Source organism: Mobula hypostoma, chromosome 10, assembly GCF_963921235.1.
Source record: "Mobula hypostoma chromosome 10, sMobHyp1.1, whole genome shotgun sequence".
Taxonomy (NCBI): domain Eukaryota; kingdom Metazoa; phylum Chordata; class Chondrichthyes; order Myliobatiformes; family Myliobatidae; genus Mobula; species Mobula hypostoma.
In genome coordinates, this window is record NC_086106.1 from 83,915,477 (window position 1) to 83,932,877 (window position 17,401).

General features: G+C 43.4%; 1 long non-coding RNA gene across 1 annotated transcript; it reads left to right on the forward strand.

The window, feature by feature from the left end:
- Positions 1-1,954: 1,954 nt before the first annotated feature.
- On the forward strand, positions 1,955-17,097 carry LOC134353360 (uncharacterized). Its single transcript, XR_010019595.1, has 3 exons — positions 1,955-1,989; positions 13,966-14,124; positions 15,508-17,097. It is a non-coding gene; the product is annotated as an uncharacterized LOC134353360 (long non-coding RNA).
- The last annotated feature ends 304 nt before the right edge of the window (positions 17,098-17,401 follow it).

Below are 17,401 nucleotides of genomic sequence, written 5' to 3' on the forward strand. Positions count from 1 at the left end.
TTTTACACTGGACTTCTGTCTATACTGACACACATTTTAGAAGTTCTCAGTTCCATCATAAATTTTGTTTTATTTTCTAAAACCATACTCATTAAATATAGAGTTAACCACTGTACCAAATATACGTTTGTATTCCCTTATGATCTACTAATGTGCCTAATGATTCATCCCCCAACACTTGTTTAATAAAATGTTTGAGATATTATTAAACAGAATCCAATCCCTCAAATGTCTAGCAGCAGGAGGTTGCTAAATTATGGCCTTCCCCCACACAGCCTTTAGCAGCTAAACTGAGTTTCGATATATGTCTCAACATGTGCTCGTGCACCTCGGAATGTGTAGTCTGCAAGAGTGTTGCACACGCTTGCAGTGGAAAACCAGTGTTTCTGACAGCCAAAACTGCATCTCTCACTAAGCTAATAAACTTCCGGCACTAGTTGATGTTTGTCTCTGTATGTGTACCTGGGGACTGTGCATTGAATGGAGTCCCGTGTTACCCATTTGGTTGGAATGAGCCTCGTCAAGGATCACTGAATGCCTTTCCAGATCTTCATGGCAAAGAACAAGTCAACAAAATGGATGACTGTCTTACCACCACAAGGACACTGTGCTGTACGACTGAGACTCTAGCTCTGCATGTCAGATCTGGTAGGAAGGCCCCTTTCCACCACCAAACAGGCAAGGTTCTGGTGATGCAACTATCTGCCTAATGACTTTGACAATTTGCTCAAGGAGTTATCCAACAAGATCTGCAGTCTTTTTCCTTTGAGGATGTTTCATGCTGATTGACTTATGATCAAAGATGTTCTGCAAGGAATAGATGGTACAGCACAGTGCAAATGAGTGGAATGTTCTGCAGCAATGAGGCCAGGCCCATTGATGGGGACAGATGGAACTTCAGCATGTCGTAACACTGGATGTTTGTGAGATTCTCAGACTGGACTGACACCTGGTCTTTCTACACCCATGACTTTTGCACATCTTTGTCCAGATACATATGGAGGTGACAATCAGGGTGCGAGCTACACTCAGTGGCCGCTTGATTAGGTACACCTGGTCGTAAATGCAAATATCCAATCAGCTGATCATGCGGCAGCAACTCAATGCGTAAAAGCATCCCGACGTAGTCAAAAGGTTCAGTTGTTCATACCAAACATCAAAATGGGGAAGGAATAGGATCTAAGTGACTTTGACTTTGGAATGACTGTTGGTGCCAGACGGGGTGGTTTGAGTATCTCAGAAACTGCTGATCTTCTGGGATGTTCACACACAACAGTCTCTACAGTTTACAAAGAGTGGTGCATAAAACAGGGCGGGGGGGGAAGCACCCAGTGAATGGCTATTCTGTGGGCGAAAATGCCTTGTTAATGAGAGCGGTCAGAGGAGAATGGCTAGAGTGGTTCAAGCTAACAGGAAGATGGCAGTAACTCAAGTAATGGGTCACAACAGCAGTATGCAAAATAGCATCTCTAAATGCAGAACACATGTACCTTGAAGAGGATGAGGTACAGCAGCAGAAGATCATGACGTACACTCAGTGACTACTTTGTTAGGGACAGGAGGCATCTGAGTGTGAGCTCTCTCCTTTCTCTGGAGACCTATACAACAGGTCCCCGCAGTCACAATCTACCTTCCATCTCTGGATGAAATGTGACATGCCTCAGGTGATTACTGAATCAGAGGTGCTGGGTGTGGAGCCACACCTGCTCAGGTACAGTACTGCATCGAGAACCTTATACTTGATAAAACAGGTTCCTTTCTGGCCCAAAGTCCCGCTCCCTGTTACACCTTGCTAACTGCTCCGGCCGGTCCTTACTGAATGTCCCAGCTCTTCTGAACCCGATTCCCAGCATTTGAAATCACAGGCGACGACAACGGGAACCGGAATCAGTTGTGTCGGGGTGGGAGGGGGAGGGGCAGCACGGTAGCATAGCGACAGCCTGATTCTGTCACAGCGCCTGCCACCCGAGTTCAATTCGGCCGCTGTTGGTAAGGAATTTGTACATTCTCCCTGTAACCACACGCTCCGGCTTTCTCCCACATTCCGAACACATACGGGTTAATGGTTAATTGGTCACCTGGTATGATTGGGTGCCACAGGTTCGTTGGGCTGGAAGGTCCTGTTAATGTGAGCTATCTGTAAATAAAAATGTTGCCAAAGAACATGATCGCACTCTAAGCTGTAATTGATCCTCCCAAGGCCATAGAAGGGGTCGCGGATGCAGATCAATCTGTGAATTGAAGAGAGACTGCGACGTCATGCATGCACAGAGAGTTTTGCCCGGACTCTGCCTGGGATTGCCACTCCTAGTCCCCTGTTTTTTTTCTGAAAGATTCGCCGGTCATTCAATACAGCACATGCGCAACGCAATGAAAACAGCACGGTCTTTCCCGATGTAGATTTATTCTGCGAGCTTTCCATTTTCCATTTTATAGTTTGGTTTATTACTACGTGTCAGTGTGAAACAGTTACACTTACAATCCCCTCCCCAAAGCCCATTTTGGAGGGCATGTCAGCGTGTAAAGCTCTGTCAAAGGCACTCCCCCCGTCAAGCCGACTAGGCAAGTGTCCCTCTCGCAACACGATCATATTCCTGAGTAACACAGGGACAGGGAACTGCACAGCAGTGATTTCTGCTCTTCCTTCTTTTTCTGAAACTGCATCCACATTAGACACCTGAAGGCACTGGAGTGATATCGCCAACGCTGCTTCTGCAAAATCTCCCAAACCACTGGCAGGATAAGTGATTCAACGCTGGCTTGCTCACCCAATTCAAACAATTAATTGAACACAATAGGGTCTTTTAGGAGATTCTTAGATAGGGACATGGAGCTTAGAAACGTAGAGACATGCGGTAGGGAAATTCTAGGCAGTTTCTACAGTAGGGTACATGGTCGGCAGAACGTTGTGGACCGAAGGGCCTGTAATGTGCTGTAGATTTCTATGTTTCTTAATGTCCTAATTACACCCTGTTGGTCAGAACACCTGGTCTGCATACTTCAGACTCCCAAGGGACACTTTACTCTGAATGTTTTCATGAGATGGGATCACTAGGCCAAACCCATTTGTATAACTATCATCTTCCTGTTCCACTCTACCTTGGTTCCACTTCTGAACCAAAGTGTCTCCCCCCCCCCCCCACACACACACACACACACACACACACACACTACCCCAACCTGACAGGAAGAATCTGGAAGGAGTTCATGTAAATGTGGAGAGAATGAAGCATCAATGCTTGAAGGCCGGCGGGAACTTGTTGCTTCGAAGGGCCTGCTTCCGTTTTCTATGACCCCTTTATAACTGAGTAGTTGAGCTAAATACTCAGTGTTTACATCTGCGGGCACTGAGAAATTTAGTACCAAATCATCGTCTACACTTCGTAAATAAGCTACAGTCTGTTATAAACCCTGAGACTTAAACAAATAGATGTTCGACATTACTGGAAATCAGCGGCAGCCTCCGTTTACCGGAGCCCTTGGTTTCTACGTGCAAGAGCAGTGCAACTGTAAGGAAGCGAAAGTCATTTCCAAAGAGGATATGAAACCTTTAGATCAAGATTTTTTTTTGCCCAACAGTAGCTCTTTAAAAGGCCGAGACCTGTTTTATCGCTGACATCTAGCTAAACGGATCGGTGCAGTGCTCAGACGGAAAGAACTCCCGAAGTACCGAAGCAGGAGCAATGCGCTCAAATCCCCAGCCTAGCAATTGCGTTTAATGATGTAGCGAGTTCCATCTGCACAACGATCCCAGGGTGGTTTAGTGATCCATTCACCCGTTGTTCCTGCACCAAATATTAAATAAAATGTTAACAACGAAAGCATTGTGAATAGACCAATGTTTTCTCCCTGCCATATGCGACCGAAATAAAGCAGACTGATTAACTCATTGAATACTGGCGCACACTTCGTCTATCAACGAGGACAATTCTTTGGGTTTCCGTTCACAATGGGGCTTCCTGTCGTTGGGAGAGAAACTTCAGTCGGAGTTCCCGTTTTTGATTGCTATTGACTGACCCCTGCTGGAAAGTGTGTGTGTAGGCTCGAGCTCAGCAGGATGGCTCTTTTACTCAAACAGCTGCCGAGGTCCTATTTTAGGAAAACAAGCATCCATTGGTTAAAACACTGGCAGTCCAGACAGGTGGAAGGATAAAAACATAAGTGGAAAATTAAATTATTGAACTATAGTCAGCTTAAAGATATATTCAAATATATGGTTGAATATAAAATTAAAGAATAAGCCGCGATTCTCTGGAGAAATACTGCCTGGCTGGTAGTACAATGCAGCAGCGAGAGAATGGTGTGAGGTCGAAGGTGCAATTTTTCGGAAACGACCCTGGCCATTACTCAAAGAGGAGCAGGTAGTTCCTCGAGACCAGGCCGGAAAACTCCTCAAGATGTCTCCCGCTTTATTGCCTTTACCCTGTTTACTTCTGTTACAGTATTAACAGCAAAGTTGCAGCAGTAAAGCAGGAACTGCTCTAAGGAAATCTCATTGCGTCCTGGCTAATATTCATGCCTCAGCCAACACCATTGTGATTTCACTGCTGATTTTGGGATCTTATAATGTTGGAATTGCATTACTTCCTTTCGTTATGTTGCACTGGCAGTGAAAATATTTCAGATATTCTAAGGTTGCAAAACAAGTTTTATGAAATAATGTTCTTTATTTGTTTGTATTTTTCTCTGGCTCATTTTTTAACTGGGCTTGTTTCAAATTTGTTTATGTCATCTTTTTCTGAATTTTCATACCGAAGAAGAGAGTACTTCCTAATCTGGTCCCTAAATCCAAAAGTTCTTGTGGGGCTGACAAACATTAAGTTGGTTAGCAGAAAAAGAGTGATTTTTTTTTGTGTTTTACTGATCTGTTGCCATAACTTGAATAGAAAATACATGGAAACACCACAAGAAGAAAAAAAAATTCGTGGCTGTTGCTGACTGTACAGTGAAGTCACAGTAGATGAAAAGGAAATCAACCCCGGAAATTCTCTGCTTGGCTATTTATACTTTAAAATGTGGCCAGTGTTTGTAGAACCAAACAGTTGGAACTGGCTTCACTTTGGAAAATGAAGGTTTTCTTGTGTCAAATTATACAAAAGACTTTGTGATGTCTTGTGGCAACATTGACAATTGCCTAATATACTTTATCGCCTCATTAATTGGGAAACTTCAGGAGACTCTGCAAGACCACTGTTGTTAACTTACCTCTGACCCAGGCTTCCTCTGGATGTGCCTGTGTATTGGGAACAAAATAGATTGTAGAATTATGCTTCTGATTTTAAAATTCACTGCAAATTTCAGTTTTCCTCTGTATAATGTCTTTTTGTTTCATTTTCCCTTTCCTATAAATAATGACTCACTCTGTAGTACGATACTGTGGGCATTGCCGCAGCCAATACCTTACTGAAACAGCAAGCACAGGAAATGTTGGTTAACTACTGTACTCTGTAACATTCAAACCAGTTCACACACACACACACGCACACTCACATGCACACGCATGCAGGCTCACCACAACTGCTGTTTTTAAACAATTGTTTAAAAGAATACTTTTTAAAAAAATACAACCAACATACCATTCAATTATTCCCATAACAATATGCACAAAATGCTGGAGGAACTCAGCAGGTCAGGCAACATCTATGGAAATGTATAAAGAGTCAACTTTTCAGGCAGAGAACCTTTATCAGGACTCAGAATTTTTCCCATAATGTCACTAAGTTATACCAAAAGGTGATTGATAGGAGCCATTTAACTTACCAGAACATCTTGGATATGAGAGGAAACTAGAACACCCCGGCAGAAACCCTGACCCGTCCTCACACGCAAACACAAGGAAATCTGCAGATGCTGGAATTTCAAGCAACACACATAAAAAATGCTGGTGAACGCAGCAGGCCAGGCAGCATCTATAGGAAGAGGTACAGTCGAGATTTCGAGCTGAGACCCTTTGTCAGGACTAACTGATACTAAGAGATTTGAAAGTGGGTGTCTTCTCCTATCACTTTGGACCATCCCTCCCCCTCCTGTCTTCTCCTATCATTTCGGATCTCCCCCTCCCCCTCGCACTTTCAAATCTCTTACTATCTCTTCTTTCAGTTAGTCCTGAAGAAGGATCTCGGCCCGAAATGTCGACTGTATCTCTTCCTACAGATGCTGCCTGGCCTGCTGCATTCACCACCATTTTTTATGTGTGTTGCCCATCTTCACACCCTGCCCTGGCCTGTATTTCACACACAATGTATGACTAAACTGGAGAGACTGGAAAGGATAAATGAGTAAGTGTGGACCTTTTGAGATGTAGGATATGCTTGACAACTGGTTATTTTGTGCCAGTGTATTATAATGCACGGCAGTTGATATTTTATGTTCATAAGCTTTTTTTTGTAGATGCATAAAAGTTAGATGTTAGTACCTACCTTTGTGTCCACGGGGCTTTGGTTCCCTACAGAGGGGATATCTAGGGATTTCATGGGATCAATTAATTGTGTTTAATTCTTTGCCAGCTGCTCACCTCTGCAATCTACTATTTAAGAAATAAGGCAATGGAGTACATTGGTGTGTTTTATATAAAAGAACCGATGGCTGGAGAAATATATGAATGTATACATGTGTCAACCAGTTCAGGACCACATTCTCAAGTCTATCACAACCCCTACCATCTGCTAAATAACTGAGATTAAAAACCCAAAGAGTTGAATCACAAATACCAGAAATAGTAATGAAAATTATATTCTATATAATATAATATATGCAGTAGAGTATTTTGTGTAAGAATAGATTAGGTCAACAGATTTTATAAACTGATATTACTTCTAGTTCTCTTGCACCAACGCATTAAATTTTGTGGATACACATATTGCCCCACCTAATCTACAGGTCATGAATGGCAATCCAGGAAACAACCCTTACTGAAAGCATTTCAGAAGTTCACACTTGCTTTGAGAAATGTGCAAAGGAAAAACTATGAATGACCAGGTACAGCAGCAAAGAATTAAGTACGTGACTTATCCAATACAATAACATTGACATGTAACAGGACATTATTAATAACCTTTCTACATGAAGCAGACACCAACTAAAAATATGATACTATCAATAGGAATGGCATTGTATATGTTTTTTTAAATTCCCAGCAACATTAATGTAGATACATTAATTGGCTCCCTCAAGTATACCTGTAGGTGACTCATGAAAGTAGATCCATGTGATCTTGAGATAAGGCAATATAAAGACAGTTTAAGGTTTGGGCATTTCACGTTTCATCAGAGAGCATAATAGCCTGTTTCGGAACTAAGGAAAACTCTGCGCTTCCGGAAAAGCATAAGGCATGTGAAAATGTTCACGATCAGCATACTACAGGAAATGAGGAATTGCTTGTAGAACAAGCCTTTGACAAGGTCCCGCATGGGAGGTTAGTTAGGAAAATTCAGTCGCTAGGTATACATGGAGAGGTGGTAAATTGGATTAGACATTGGCTCAATGGAAGAAGCCAAAGAGTGGTAGTAGAGAATTGCTTCTCTGAGTGGAGGCCTGTGACTAGTGGTGTGTCACAGGGATCAGTGCTGGGTCCATTGTTATTTGTCATCTATATCAATGATCTGGATGATAATGTGGTAAATTGGATCAGCAAATTTGCTGATGATACAAAGATTGGAGGTGTAGTAGACAGTGAGGAAGGTTTTCAGAGCCTGCAGAGGGACTTGGACCAGCTGGAAAAATGGCAGATGGATTTTAATACAGACAAGTGTGAGGTATTGCACGTTGGAAGGACAAACCAAGGTAGAACATACAAGGTTAATGGTAAGGCACTGAGGAGTGCAGTAGAACAGAGGGATCTGGGAATACAGATACAAAATTCCCTAAAAGTGGCGTCACAGGTAGATAGGGTCGTAAAGAGAGCTTTTGGTACATTGGCCTTTATTAATCAAAGTATTGAGTATAAGAGCTGGAATGTTATGATGAGGTTGTGTAAGGCATTGGTGAGGCCGAATCTGGAGTATTGTGTTCAGTTTTGGTCACCAAATTACAGGAAGGGTATAAATAAGATTGAAAGAGTGCAGAGAAGGTTTACAAGGATGTTGCTGGGACTTGAGAAACTCAGTTACAGAGAAAGGTTGAATAGGTTAGGACTTTATTCCGTGGAGCGTAGAAGAATGAGGGGAGATTTGATAGAAGTATATAAAATTATGATGGGTATAGATAGAGTGAATGCAAGCAGGCTTTTTCCACTGAGGCAAGGGGATAAAAAAACCAGAGGACATGGGTTAAGGGTGAAGGGGGAAAAGTTTAAAGGGAACATTAGGGGGGGCTTCTTCACACAGAGAGTGGTGGGAGTATGGAATGAGCTGCCAGACGAGGTGGTAAATGCGGGTTCTTTTTTAACATTTAAGAATAAATTGGACAGATACATGGATGGGAGGTGTATGGAGGGATATGGTCCGTGTGCAGGTCAGTGGGACTAGGCAGAAAATGGTTCGGCACAGCCAAGAAGGGCCGAAAGGCCTGTTTCTGTGCTGTAGTTTTTCTATGGTTTCTATGGTTTCTAGCAAAATTATACCCATCTAAGCTCCCCAAGAGGCAATGTCTATTAATTCCTGCACAATACCATAATGCCAGATGTCAGACCGAAGGCAAAAACCAATTGATATCACACTACAGGTAAGTTGAAGATAACCTTAATAGTATTACAGAGACATTGGTGATACCTGACCGTACAAAACACTGATGTAACCACTCATTTGAAACATATACGCCATCCCAAGTATTAAAGAGCTCCAAAATTAAGGCAAGGTCAATTTTTCTCATTTGTATTTCTGAAAGCAACATCTATGAAGGGGGAATGTTAGAAATAACGAATTGCAAATATCACCACACAAAATGGATAACCAATAGATTCAAAACAAACTATGCTTCAATTTAGAATGCAGATATGTAAGGCTCATCACTTCCGAGTCTGTTGTTGTTATTTATAGCATCTGGTGCAGCCACATCTACATTGCTGATACCCGATCCAGATTGGTGGACTGTTTCATTGAGCACCTTTGCTCTGTCCACTGCCAACAGCCAAGATCTCCTGGTGGCTACCCATTTCAATTCCACCTCACATTCTTGTGCATCAACTTCTGGTAATCACTCCCCTCTGTTTTCACTCCTCTTCTGTTTTACCTCATTTTGGGGGCTCACTCACCCTTTATCTTCCCCTCCCCTGCCCAACGTCTCCCTTTGGTTTCCCACTTCCTTTCCTTTTTTCCATGGTCCGCTGTCCTCTCCCATCAGATTCCTTCTTCCTCAGCCCGTTGCCTCTTCCACTATCTCCTCCCAGCTTCTCACAACAGTCCCTTTAATCCCCCTCCCCCATCCACCTACCTTCCCCCTCACCTAGACTCACCTATCACCTGCCAGTTGGTGCTCCACATCCCTCCTCCAAACTTTTTATTCTGCCTTCTGGGTACGTACTTCCTTTCCAGTCCCGATGAAATGTCGTAGCCTGAATTGTTCAATTCCTTCCATAAGTGCTGCCCGGCATGCTGTTTCCTCCAGCATGTTGTATGTGCTGCAGGTCGGTAAGGGTGAGGGGATGTTGTCCAAGAATGTAGAATGTATAAACAAAGCGGGGTCTCCTTTCTTCCATCCAGCTACTCTCACTAAAGTCACTACTCTCCCCTTCCTTTGGCCTGAGTATGTCAAAGGTTTCCAGTCAAATTCCTGAAAGTGGATCATCTATTCTGGCCTTGAGATTGCAATGTATTCCTGGAAATACTGCTTCTTGTGCCATATTACCTAATCATACATCAGACCTTATGATGCCCAGCTTTGTACAGAAGTTGGAATCCATTAATCACAGTCATAGCCCAAGCCCAGGGGCAGATAATGCATGTCACCATGACCTTGTTAAACCATCATCACTTTCTCAGTGTAGTTTTTAACTGCCAGTGTATCTAGGCAATGCAATCTCAAAGGAAGGTCCATCTCTTTGAACCTGCAGCTCAGTACCCATCTTTGTGAGGAGGCCTTGCCAGAGCAGTAGGGGACCAGGACTGCCAGCCATATTAGACATTGCTTCACAGTGATATTCATGCTGGTCACCTCCTTTTCCCATTGGAATGCAAAAAGCCAACATTATATCCAATCTCCATCAAAACGATCAGAAGATTTGAGGATTCTGACCACATACCTCAAAATTTCTATGTATTTAGAACAATTGAAGACTGGTTTGTCACTGTCTTTCTTCCTAAATTCTGATTAAAATATATTACCTTTGGATTCACTATACCAAATGACTGGGATTGATCCAGTGATACACATCTTTGAGACAGGTAATGATTATGGGCTTCAACTCAGTCCCACAGTGAGGGATATGGCACCCCACACAAAGCAAAAGTTCTCAAGGCCCACTCAGTGACAATCAATTACAGTCACGATAGATAAAATTCCCATCTCACTGGTATTTGAGGCACAGACATTTATATGCTTAATACATCGAAATCCTGTTTGACGCACCCATTTTCCTTCAGTCCCTGTCAAGTCAAGTCAAGTCAAGTCACTTTTTATTGTCATTTCGACCATAACTGCTGGTACAGTACACAGTAAAAACGAGACAACATTTTTCAGGACAATGGTGCTACATGAACAATACAAAAACTATACTGAACTACGTAAAACAACACAAAAACTACACTAAACTACAGACCTACCCAGGACTGCGTAAAGTGCACAAAACAGTGCAGGCATTACAATAAATAATAAACAAGACAATAGGCACAGTAGAGGGCAGTAAGTTGGCGTCAGTACCCAGGCTCTGGGTGTTGAGGAGTCAGATGGCTCGGGGGAAGAAACTGTTACATAGTCTGGTCGTGAGAGCCCGAATACTTCGGTGCCTTTTTGCCAGATGGCAGGAGGAAGAAGAGTTTGTATGAGGGGTGCGTGTGGTCCTTCATAATGTTGTTTGCTTTACGGACGCAGCGTGTGGTGTAAATGTCTGTAATGACGGGAAGAGAGACCCGGATGATCTTCTCAGCTAACCTCACTATCCGTTGCAGGGTCTTGTGGTCCGAAATGGTGCAATTTCCGAACCAGGCAGTGATGCATCTGCTCAGGATGCTCTCAATGCAACCTCTGTCGAATGTGGTGAGGATGGAGGTGGGGTGGAGATGGACTTTTCTCAGCCTTCGCAGAAAGTAGAGACGCTGCTGGGCTTTCTTTGCTATGGAGCTGGTGTCGAGGGACCAAGTGAGATTCTCCGCCAGGTGAACACCAAGAAATTTGGTGCTCTTAACAATCTCAATGGAGGAGTCTTCGATGTTCAGCGGAGAGTGGTTGTTCTGTGTCCTCCTGAAGTCAACAACCATCTCTTTTGTTCACATTCAGAGACAGGTTGTTGGCTCTGCACCAATCCATTAGCTGCTGCACCTCCTCTCTGTATGCTGACTCATCGTTCTTGCTGATGAGACCCACCACGGTCGTGTCGTCGGCGAACTTGATGATGTGGTTTGAGCTGTGTGTTGCAGCACAGTCGTGGGTCAGCAGAGTGAACAGCAGTGGACTGAGCACACAGCCCTGGGGGGGCCCCGTGCTCAGTGTGATGGTGTTGGGGATGCTACTTCCAATCTGGACTGACTGAGTTCTCCCAGACAGGAAGTCTAGGATCCAGTTGCAGAGGGAGGTGTTCAGGCCCAGTAGGCTCAGCTTTCCAATCAGTTTCCAATCTGTATGCAGGCCAAAGAAACACAGCCAAGTGGTCTGTTTTTATTAAAGTGTGGATGAGGAATGGAGCAGTAGGCATTCCTAATGGTGGTAAAGCAGTGTCAAGTGTGTTGAGACTTCTAGAACTTTGGATGAGTATTGATAGTAGTTAGGCAAATTTCTTCCAAGCTAGCCTGGTTAAGGTCCCCCGCCACAATGTGACAAGCATCAGGGTATACTGCTTCTCTCTTGCTGATCACAGCATTTAGTTCCTCAGGTGCTAGCTTGATGTGTGCATGAAGTGAGATGTAGACTGCAGTCAAGATGATGGTGGAGTACTCCCTCAGAAGATAAAATGGTCAGCACTCTCTACCAGGGGTTCCAGGTTGGGGGAGCAGCAATGGGTTAAGCCCACCACATCTATGCAAAGTGATGAGTTAATGTAAAGCAGATGTTGCTGCCTTTTCCCTTATCTGATGCCACTGTCCAGTCCATACAATGGATTGTAAAACCCTTGAGATGGAGAGTTATGTCAGAGAGTTGGGAGTGAACCATGTCATTGTGAAACACAATACATAACAGTTACTCATGTCCTTCTGATAAAGCAATCTTGCTCATGTTGCAACTACATTGCATCCTGTAATTGTATCATGCAAAAGAGGACAAGCCCAACTCAATCTCTGAGTACTTATATGGATACCTGGACTTCGCTGCAATGCTGAGTATATTGGATGTTGGGGCTGTCGCTTCCTACTTGCGTCCTTAAATCAAGCACCCATCTTCTTCTGATTTCCTTCTTCAAAGAAAAGCAGAGAGATCTTTTAATGTCCTGCTCTTCAAGCACCACTAGCAGCAAACAAATTGCTGGTCTCATTTAACATTTCTGGCATCTTGCTCTGTGCATACAGTCTTGGTTATTGCAAAAAGTGATTATATTTCAAAAAGACTATTCATTGTGAAATACTTTGGAAATTACTGGGAATTGATCATATAAGGGACTAATATTAAGACAAAATGCTTTTTCTTCACTGGGGCTCCACTTACCCTTCCTACAATGGCACTATTATTATGTTCTGTAATTCCAGAAATTAATTGAAAGAGACAGGTATAACTTATGTCTAGTTTTGTTTTTCCACTTTAGCAAGATGCACACTTATGACATGGTGGCACAATGATGTATGCAGCTCGTGTACTTTTACATACAGCCCATGATGAGTTATTTGAACAACAAAGAATGCTTAATTAAATAATATCTTCACAATATTACTCAGAGATTGGTTGGTTGGTTGTTCGTCCATCGTTGATGTCGATGAGGACCTCGACACCATTATGATGGTGTCGAGACTAGCGCGTGATTTGGATTTAAGTGAGGGAGAGTTGTGCAGTGTCAGCCTCACTCCCTCTTCCCAATTCCCATCTGGGTCCAGTGGCAAGACAGAGTCTAGACGGCTGGAGATGGGACTAGGTGCAGTGGATGACCAGGACGTCTTCTGTGTCTTGTCCTGCTCTACACGTCCCACAACGCTTGCAGAGACTGCCTTCTTGACCGTTGGACCTTCCATTGGTCTCGTCTGCTCAATCCGCCGGAGTCTGTCTTCACATGCTGGGATAGACAACTCCCTATCTCACCGAGGGTTTGAGACCCGTCGGCTACCCTCACCTGGTTTAGCCGGCTTGTCGAAGCCGTTGCCCGGGGTGTCGCCGCTGTCGCATGCAAACAGCTATGGGGAGCCACAGGTGAGAGCTGAGTGCCAGGTGGGGACCAAAGGTGGACTAACCGCCCTGAAAAGGACGTGACATGTTCCCCCACCAGAGGTGCTACCCCTCCCTGACACCCCATACACCCCAGAGATTACTTAAATATTAAATGCACGTCACTCCTCTCTGCTTAGTAATAAACTCCAACTCAATATAGAATGCATCTCATATATGTTGTTCCATTCAGGCCTGAAGTTTTAATCACTGAGGAGGAATTTTTACTCATGGGGGATAACGCCTTTCCTGACAAGGGGGAGATCACTCTGCTTGGCAGCTGAGACTTGGGGCTGTGAAACCATCTCAGGTTCTGGGGGCTCCTCTGTGGTGGTTGTGGGAGTTGCCTGTGGGTCTGCAGGAAGTGGTTCTGACAGCTCTGGACTCCATCTGTAAGAATCGACTCTGTACTCGTCAACTGATCAATAAATTGTCTCCAGATTATATCAGACATAATCCCCACTGTGTAGGAGACTAGTTCAGTTCTGTTGTTAATCTTTCTAAATACTCACTTTTGATCCTCTGTAGTCTCTCACCAGGACTGCTTGACCAGGAGTGAAACATCAAATCTCCTTGTTCGAGGAGCCCTCAGTTTGTCTCTGCCATTTGTCGTGCCTCTCCTTCTGAGATGGGGTTTGAGGAGATCCAAACAAGAGCACAAGGGGTGACGCAGGAACAGCATAGCTGGTGAGTTGTTGGTGTGTGATGCATTGCGATATGCAAGGAAGAAATTGACAAGCTGCTGGTTCATTGTTAGTGCAGTGTGTTCTGCTGACATTGCTCGCAGTGCATTCTTTAAACCGGGGTCGGCAACCTTTTTGCCTCTGTGGGCTGGATCGCGTATTAATGAGCGGACAGTGAGCCAGACAAATGCCAAAATAAACTTGAAATATGGGAATTATCCATTTAAATACATCTAGTTATGTTTTGCCTCAAATTAATGAATAATGCATGCTAGAAAATCATTTGTGCTTAACCAAGGATGCCAGTTAGTAATCAAAGAAATCAGTTTAGTTGCAATTTATTTCAATCAAGGAATCTTTTGAATCTATTAAAAGGACACAAAGGATCTTTAAACATAAAACATATGAAAATGATGCATTGAATGCTGTTATATTAAGTATAATAAAAAAGAAAATTTTAATGCAAACAGTCGATAAATCAATGTGAAAGTTGATGCTGTTTGTTGCTTGAAAGCTTCTCAATATTGGGTGTCAGACTTGTTGATGCCAAGAGCAAGACATTATCCAGATTTGACAAACTCCCCATCTGTAAAAGGCTTCATCTTTTCTGCAATACGTTTTGAGACTTTGTAGCTGGCATGGGTATTTCATTCATTTGCACTGCTTTTCTTGGCAAAAAATAATGTTTGTTTTCCGAAACTAGCTTTCATTCACTCAACTTCATCTTTCCTTGCTTGCCCAGTAAACTTGTTAAAATTTCCACTATGGCGGGTCTTGTAATATTGCCCCTTCTTCACAGCAACATTTTCTAGGCAAATGAGACAAACTGGTTTCCCAGCTTGCTCGATGAAGAAGTAATCTAGTGTGCAAGTGTCTTGGAAATTTCGGTGTCTACCTTCCTGCGTTTTGCATTCATTGCCATTGGAATTTTTTTCTTCGATTTTATTTCGAAACACGAGTTATTCAACAAGTATCGTAGCACATGTAACTATCTGGATGTTTAGCGTGGGTTTCTTGTTAAAACACAGTGATGCTGTTTCTGTTTACAAATTTGAACGATCCCATCTGCAAACCTGCACGTGCACGGAGACTATCTAATACATATTAATAAGGTAGTCTGCCTTCCTGTCATTCGTATATACCAGTGTTTGGTTTGGAACAACATGGAACCTGGGGCCAGTGTAACAAGACGCCATGCATGTCCATCAGTGTGGTCATGTGAAACACTCAGAATAAGGAAAAATCGCTCGCGGGCTGGATGAGCATAGTATCCCAATATGTGCTTGCAGGCCGTAGTTTGCCTACCCCCAGTTTATACTCTAGACAAGCCATTTGTAGTTCAGTGTTACAGTGCATATGTAATACATCTTATTCCATTCATTTTCAGGAATGGCTGAAACTGTTTCACAAACAAGCTGTGGTCCATTGTCACTGACTAAGTGTTCTGGAACTTCAGTCCTTGAGAACACGTCAACAGGCTGTGAGGCTGTTGTGGAGGCTATTGGGAACACTTCTGGCCACACTGTGGCTGCATCCATTACTACCAAGAAATCTGTGCCCATGTATGGTCCAAAAGAATCCACAGGAAGCCTCCTCCTTGGTAATACAGGCCATTCCCAGGGATGGAGAGGCACTGCTCTTGGCATTTTCTGGATGTGTTGACAGCCTGAACAGTGTATGGAAACTGCTTGATCTGCTGATCTATCACAGGCTACCAGGCAAAGCTTTAAACCAATATTTCTATTTTGACGTGACTAGATAACCGACATGTAGCTCCTCCAACACTTTACCTCACAAGTTGGATGGTACAACAACTCTCAATCCCCACATGAGGCAACCTCTGTCCTGGCGCAGGTAAAAATGGGGAATTGGGAATATCTGCTGCATATTCCAGCCATTTTGAGAGGCCGTATAGACCTGAGCCAGTTTGGGGTCTTTTCTGGTTTTCTTTTTGATTATCTCTGTCATAATAGGGAGACTTACCATTTGCTTTGGGAAAAATACGACAAGAGGAATGTCCTCCTTTGTAAATTGTTCAGGCATTTCCTTTTCCAAGGGTAAATGGGATAATACATCAGCATTTCCATGATTATTCATCCTCTTGAATTTCATCTTGTAATTGTGTCCTCCAAGAAACAGAGCCCATCTCTGTATTTGTGCTGTTGGTGGAACACCCTTCTGCGGATTGAAAATGGATGCTTCTGGTTGATGATCAGTAATGAAGGTCAACTCTCTCCCATACAATAGACAATAGGTGCAGGAGTAGGCCATTTAGCCCTTCGAGCCAGCGCCACCATTCACTGTGATCATGGCTGATCATCCACAATCAGTACCCTTTTCCTGCCTTCTCCCCATATCCCTTCACTCTGCTATCTTTAAGAGCTCTATCAAACTCTCTCTTGAAAGAATCCAGAGAATTGGCCTCCACTGCCTTCTGAGGCAGAGCATTCCACAGAGCCACAACCCTCTGTGTGAAAAAGTTTTTCCTCAACTCCATTCTAAATGGTCTACCCCTTATTCTTAAACTGTGGCCTCTGGTTCTGGACTCCCCCAACATCAGGAACATGTTTCCTGCCTCTAGCGTGTCCAATCCCTTAATAATCTTATACAAGTACTGACTGATACATTTCACACCCCAAACCAGACACAAGACCTCTCTGTCAATCTGTGCGTAATTTTTCTCTGCAGCGGTAAGGGAACGTGATGCAAAGGCTATGGGACGTTCACTTCCAACACTCATAACATGTAATGTAACTGCACTTGCAATACTGTGCAAAAGTCTTGGGCACGTATACAGCATATAGCTAAGGTGTCTAAGATTTTTGCACAGTACTGTAGTAATTTTATGTATTGCACTATACTACTGCTGCAAAAAAAATCATGACATACTGTATGTGATTGATGGTTAATCTGATTCTGATATGGGTCTGTATTGTTGGACTGAGAGTTTGAAGGGAGCAGGGAGAGGGGAATCATGGTTAGGAAAAGGGGAAGGGAGTGTGAAACACAATATGGACGTTCTCTCAGCATGTAAATAAAGTTGTCCACTGGACTTAAATACAGGTGTCCCCTGCTTTTCGAATGTTCGCTTTACGAAACCTCACTGTTATGAAAGACCTACATTAGTACCCTATTTTCGCATTCAGAAGGTGTTTTCATTGTCACGAAAAAAAATTCAGCGCGCGATAAAAGGCAGCGCGCGCCCCGTGCAGCCGCTTTCCCCCGGATTCGGAACTGCATTGCTTTAACATGTGCCCTTTGAGCAGCCGTTTGCAAGATGA